This window comes from Ovis canadensis, chromosome 20 (genome assembly GCF_042477335.2).
Source record: "Ovis canadensis isolate MfBH-ARS-UI-01 breed Bighorn chromosome 20, ARS-UI_OviCan_v2, whole genome shotgun sequence".
Taxonomy (NCBI): Eukaryota; Metazoa; Chordata; class Mammalia; order Artiodactyla; family Bovidae; genus Ovis; species Ovis canadensis.
The window spans coordinates 57,624,861-57,631,170 of NC_091264.1; the positions used below are offsets into that span (position 1 = coordinate 57,624,861).

The following is a 6,310-nucleotide window of genomic DNA, read 5'->3' on the forward strand; positions in this document are numbered from 1 at the left end:
ATGAATATTTCAATTCTCCAGGCAGTTGCATTACTGACAAAATTATATATAGGCATTTTGATTTATATATATTTTCCATGACTTTGGTCAATGTGAGTCAATCCCCAGAATCTGATTGGCTGAATAAAATGAAATAAACTGAATTGCTTGATATTCTCAGGTCGAACTCTGGATTAACAACTCCACCAAGATCCTGTCATTGAGGGAAGCCCTGCCTACAAAGCCTGCCTACCTCTCCTTTCGAAGTAGCATGTTATTTTTGTCCTCTTGGGAAGAGAATCTTTCACCATCAAGAACACTGAATGGAACATTAGCCTTGTTTTCTTTGATTCTAATCACTCTAACTTTTTCCCCCTCAAAGGGCTCTGCTGTGTGTACTGTGCCTTGCATTCTTCAACCTCATCGCCCCATGGTTCCGCTTCAGAGACCCTGCCCTGCTGTTTCTTCAGCCTGGAGCCATCCCCCACCTCAACACACACGAACATAATTACCTTGTATTCATTTTTCGGATCTCAGCTCAGTTATCACCTTCTCAGGGAAATCGTCCCCAGTCCTTAGACTAGGTGATAACCTTCTGTTATATGCTCTCATGGCACACAACACCTTTCCTCCCTAACACCTGTCACTGTTTGTAATTAAACATTTGTTTGTGTAATTATTAGATTAGCATTGAGAGATAAGGACCACTTCTGTTGTGCTTACCTTTGCGTCTTCTGTGCCCATCACCGGCCCAGCACAACAGTAGGTGCTGATTACTGACATCAGTGGCTAAATGAATGACTGACATCTCCCCAGGAGAGGACAATGAACCCATCACATTAGGAACCCAACACATTTGGGCGCATATGATGGGTAACCCCTTCACCCAGACTCTTTTCCTCACCTGTAGCTCAGCATTCCTCAAACCTGGACCAAGGCCAGGCATCTATTAACATCCTCAGATGCACCAGTTGGCTTAACCTTGGAGTGTAACCCTTCACCCTGGGTTAGTCAGGTGCTGTAGGCTGGTGTGGAGTGTGTTCTTGGGGGTGCCCCTCCTCATGCAGTCTTGTATTCATGCCATATTGGTCCTGGTTTCTGACCAACTTCCCTCCTTAAACTCCAGTTTTCTTCTGTGATGAGTTCAGTTCATTTCAGTTGCTCAGTCATGTCCTACTCTTTGTGACCCCATGGAATTCAGCACGCCAGGCCTTCCTGTCCATCACCAACTCCCAGAGTTGTCCATTGAGTTGGTGATGCCATCCAGCCATCTCATCCTTTGTTGTCCCCTTCTTCTCCTACCTTCAACTCTTCCCAGCATCAGAGTCTATTCAAAAAAAGCATTCTGTGATGAGTGCTCTGCCCCAAATGCCAGCCCCCTTGATGCTCTGCTCAGCATCCATAGTTCTGTCCCTCTAGGAGACTGGCCCACTGTTATATGACTGGCCCATTGTCAAATTTGTCATGTACTGGCTCTGTGACCGTGAACATACCATATCAGCTCTCTGAGCCTTAGTATCCTTAATGAAGATACTGGGCCAACAGCCTGGTCTTCTAGGGTGCTGGAGGAACTAATTAGAAGAATACAGATAGCAATACTTCCTCACCAAAAGTAAAGAAGAGAACCTTGCAAGTCCATATCTGGGGAGAGCATCTGTAAAAATGAGACACTTGAGGTGAGATGGGAAGGACAAATAGGAGTTACTCTGAAAGATGTAAGGTGGCAATGATGACAGATTAATTCATTTCAATGACTATTTTGGGGAGCAATTGCTGTTTCTCCAGAATTGGGTTATTAGTTTGGTGAATGCAAAAGAGGCATGGTATGCTCTTGACTTTGTGTTGCTGATGGTTATGTTATGGTGACCACATATTCACACACACCAGGGACTCTCAACCACATTATTTTGTCCCTTAAGAGAAAAATCTGGAGACATTTTTGCTTGTCATGCCTGGAGGAAACAGATGTGCTTACTGGATCTAGCAGGTAGAGGTCAAGGGTGCTGACAGACACCCTATACTGAGTTCACATCCTCGCAAATGCTCTTAAACAATGGGCCATCAGGCTGGCTTGGGACACCTGGGGGTGGCTTCAAGGCTGAGATGTGAGATGAATCTTGAAAAATAAGTTGGATTTTAAGAAGTGGAAACGTCTGTAGCCTCCACTTTGGCACCTAGTGATGCTTATCATCGTGTTTTGGATAATCGCTTTGGTGGGGTCAAACCAGGTACTCAACACTATGAAGGTTTGTGTCAATGACTGATCTGGCAGTTTTGGCTGGTTAGCAGCACCCTTGACCTTATTGATCTTGGCAAGAAATTGCTTAAGGAACCTAGGGGGCGCTGGCGAGTCCATTCTCTTACAGTCCTGCCAGAGAGTGAATTCCAAAAGCCGTGGGAAGAAAGACAGCTCTACTCTGAAAAATCAAGTTGGAAGGGGACAGCCCAGTGGGCCTTGTAGTGTCCTTTGAAAAACTTCTTCGGTTTCCAACTTCATTTGTCTGTTTCCGCCTGTCTTCCGTATCAGGGAGAAGAAAAATTCCAAACTCAGAAACTTTTTTTAATCTTCAAATCTGCCCCACTTCTTGGTGGGGCTATGGCTGTATTGAAAATGTTTGCTTATTTGCTGAAGTTCATGGATGTGATATTGGTTTTGTATGGGGATCCTAGTACCTATTGGTTTTGTTTATTTACGAGATTTTCCAGGCAATGATACTGGAATGGGTTGCCATTTCCTACTCCAGGGGATCTTCCCAACCGAGAGATGGACCCCTGTGTCTCCTGTGTCTCCTGCCTTGCCGGCAGGTTCTTTACCCACTGAGCATTCAGGGAAGCCTGTTTTATTGAAAACCCTAGGTCAATATCAGGTCAGAAGCTGGCCAGCCCAGCTGTGGATGATTTTGAGCGAGCAGCTGGAATTACTTTTCAGATATTTTGGCAAGAGGGAAATCCCAAATGTGTTTTGCCCCAAGCACTTTTACACTTATTTAAAAAAAAAAAATTTGTAGTGTAGAAATAAATTTAATCTCTGAACCCTTAATTACTTTAAACTTGACTCATTCAAATAGTGTTTATGTTTAAAAAGATGTTTTGTTCCAAGAAACCTGTAAGACATTAAAAATCCTACCCACTCTACTGTTGCCAGAAATAGAAAAAGCGTGACTGCCAAGAATAAATGAAACTTTACAACCACTTTGTAAAACTGTTTGGCATTATTTCACAAAATCGAACATTCATATAACCTATGACCCAGCAATTTATTCTTAGGTGTATACCTAACAGAAATCCCTGCAGGATATGCATTAAAAAGACATGTGCCAGAGTGTTCAGATGAGCACAATTTCTAACAACTCCAAATTGTAAGCAGACCCAAATATTCATGAATAGTAGCGTGAGCAGATAAATTGTTGCATAGTCGTTTAATGGAATATTACACAGCAATCAAATGAATGAACTACACCCTGGGTGACTCTCCAAGACAACATATTTAATAAAGGAAGTCATACCAAAAAATACACATTATATTATTCCATTTATATAAAAAATTTTAAAACTAGTAAAACTAATCTTTGTAAGAGGTGAACTGTGGTTAGCTTTGGGGGGGTGGGGGAGTGGTGATGGCGATAGAGAGGGTTAGAAGGGCCTTTCTGGGGTGCTGGTAACATTCTACTTATCAACCTGGCAGGTGTTACATAGATAAGAGCACCTTGGCATAACGCACTACAAACTTTTGATTAATGAACTTTTTAATAAATAAGTTTCTTTTAAGTAAAAACTGCATTCTAAATCTCGTAAGTTTTAATATCTTAGGAACACAATCTAAATCTAAGAAAATATATTCTTTTCCCCCAAATCTTATTCCCATTGCTTTACCTAATTAGAAGGTAGTCTCCATTATAAGTAACTAAAGAGCCTCTTCATGAAAGTGAAAGAGGAGAGTGAAAAAGCTGGCTTAAAACTCAACATTCAAAAAACTAAGATCATGGCATCCGGTCCCATCACTTCATGGGAAATAGATGGGGAAACAGTGGAAACAGTGGCTGACTTTGTTTTTTGGGGCTCCAAAATCACTGCAGATGGTGACTGCAGCCATGAAATTAAAAGATGCTTACTCCTTGGAAGAAAAGCTATGACCAACCTAGACAGCATAGTAAAAAGCAGAGACATTACTTTGCCAACAAAGGTCTGTCTAGTCAAAGCTATGGTTTTTCCAGTAGTCATGTATGGATGTGAGAGTTGGACTATAAAGAAAGCTGAGCGCTAAAGAATTGATGTTCTTTAACTGTGGTGTTGGAGAAGACTCTTGAGAGTCCCTTGGACTGCAAGGAGATCCAACCAGTCCATCTTAAAGGAGATCAGTCCTGACTATTCATTGGAAAGACTGATACTGAAGCGGAAACTCCAATACTTTGGCCATCTGATGCAAAGAATTGACTCATTGGAAAAGACCTTGTTGCTGGGAAAGATTGAAAGCCGGAGGAGAAGGGGACAACAGAGGATGAGATGGTTGGATGGCATCACTGACTTGATGGAGATGAGTTTGAGCAGGTGCTGGGAGTTGGTGAAGGACAGGGAAGCCTGCCGTGGTGTAGTCCATGGGGTTGCAAAGAGTCGAACATGACTGAGTGACTGAACTGAACTGAACTCCATTATAAAGTACATAACTTGTATATTTGAATCATTTGGAATACCTAGAATGGATATCAGTATAACAGTTTAGGTTAGAATGAAAATAGTCAGTTGGTCTTCTGATTATACAGTAGATAAAGAATCCCATGGGTCTCTACAGATAAAGCACAGTTTTCTTGTAATTCACTAAAATTTTTCATGTCTCTATTAGCTAAAAGGGAAAAATGTTTCACTTAAAGAGAGCTCAGCTCTTTTCCAGTGCAATATAGCTTTCTGAATCTTGAAACAATTTTGACATGGGATTGGAACTCAAGTATAAGAACAGAAAATTTTCAAGTATGCAAATGATAAAAATGTTTCTTGTGTATATCAATTTGCTTATTGGTGAGCTACATGCTCCTGCTTAGAACTGTTTGAGTTCTTTTTGAAAAAAAAAAATTATTTTATTAAAGTATGGTTGATTTACAATGTTGCATTAGTTTATTCGAGTTCTTGAAGGATTAAAACTACCCAGGTGTTCTTTTCAAAGCTCTTTAGCATATTACGAATGTTAATGGGATTGGCATGGCATCCATTATGGGCATATTTGGGTATTAGGTCTTCATGTAATGGATGTAACATCGTTCTCAGAGAAAAATGTGGTTGCTGAATTTTGCAGCCAGTTTTCAAGGAGTGTTCTACTTTACAAAACCTACCTATAGGTATTATAAAGACCACGCTATGGTTAAAGGGAGTCACAGGGAATAAAAGAAAAGGCAGCCTCTGCCTTCTAGATCCTTTTAGATCCAGACTTGGACTGGTCGGTAGTTACACCCAAGTCTACTTACTTGTGTGGGCATTAAAAAATTTTTTTTTCTATTGGACCAGTTACTTTTCAGTTTCTCTTCTTTTCCCCTGTGGCACAAGTACTTCTCCAATGGCCCAGGGCAGTACCTGACCCGCATTAATGGGCTCTTGGAATGAATGGGTACAAGACAACAGATACTATGCAAACTAGGGTGGGACCTTAGTCACTAAGACAACCCTCACTTTTCAGAGAAGGAGGCGTCAGTCCAGCCTCGCTGACAGTGACAGGTGGAGAAGGCTGCAGGTCCTTCTCCATCTTGTCCCCTCTTACCCTCTGGCTGGTGAGATAGGGCTGCTCTTTGCTGCTCTGTGTCACAGAACTTTGGGTAGGGAAGCTGATCTGAGAACTAGAGGCCATAACAGCAGGCTTCTTAATTCTTGTCACCCCACTGCCCACTTGTCCATGGTATAGCTGGCTTTAGAAATCTCTTACCTCCTCTTTCCATTCCCTAGGGCTCTACCTGAGCCTCTATTTCCAAAGCATGACATTCAAGTTTCCCTCTCAGATGCTGCCATCAAATTCCCACGCTTGGGCTTCCCTGGTAGGCCAGTGGTTAAGAGTCTGCCTTTCGGAGGGACGACTAGAATTCTATTTGCAGGCTTCTTTGGGCTTGCCAGGTAGACATCACGAGCAAGGCTAACCCTCCCAAGATGAAGAAATTTATGGACAAGATGTTATCATTGAAATTAAATGGTGGCAGACATGTCCAAGGGATATTCTAGGGACTTGACCCCTTTATGAATCTTATGATGTATGAATGTATGGAGATGGCAACTCATGGGCAACAGAACAGTAGTGGAATGGTGAATACGAGGAAATAGTATCATCATGTTAGAAGCCTTGGGACGAGTATGA

General features: G+C 41.9%; 1 pseudogene; it reads left to right on the top strand.

The window, feature by feature from the left end:
• Positions 1-6,090: 6,090 nt before the first annotated feature.
• Positions 6,091-6,310, top strand: LOC138425743 (small nuclear ribonucleoprotein G pseudogene; annotated as a pseudogene).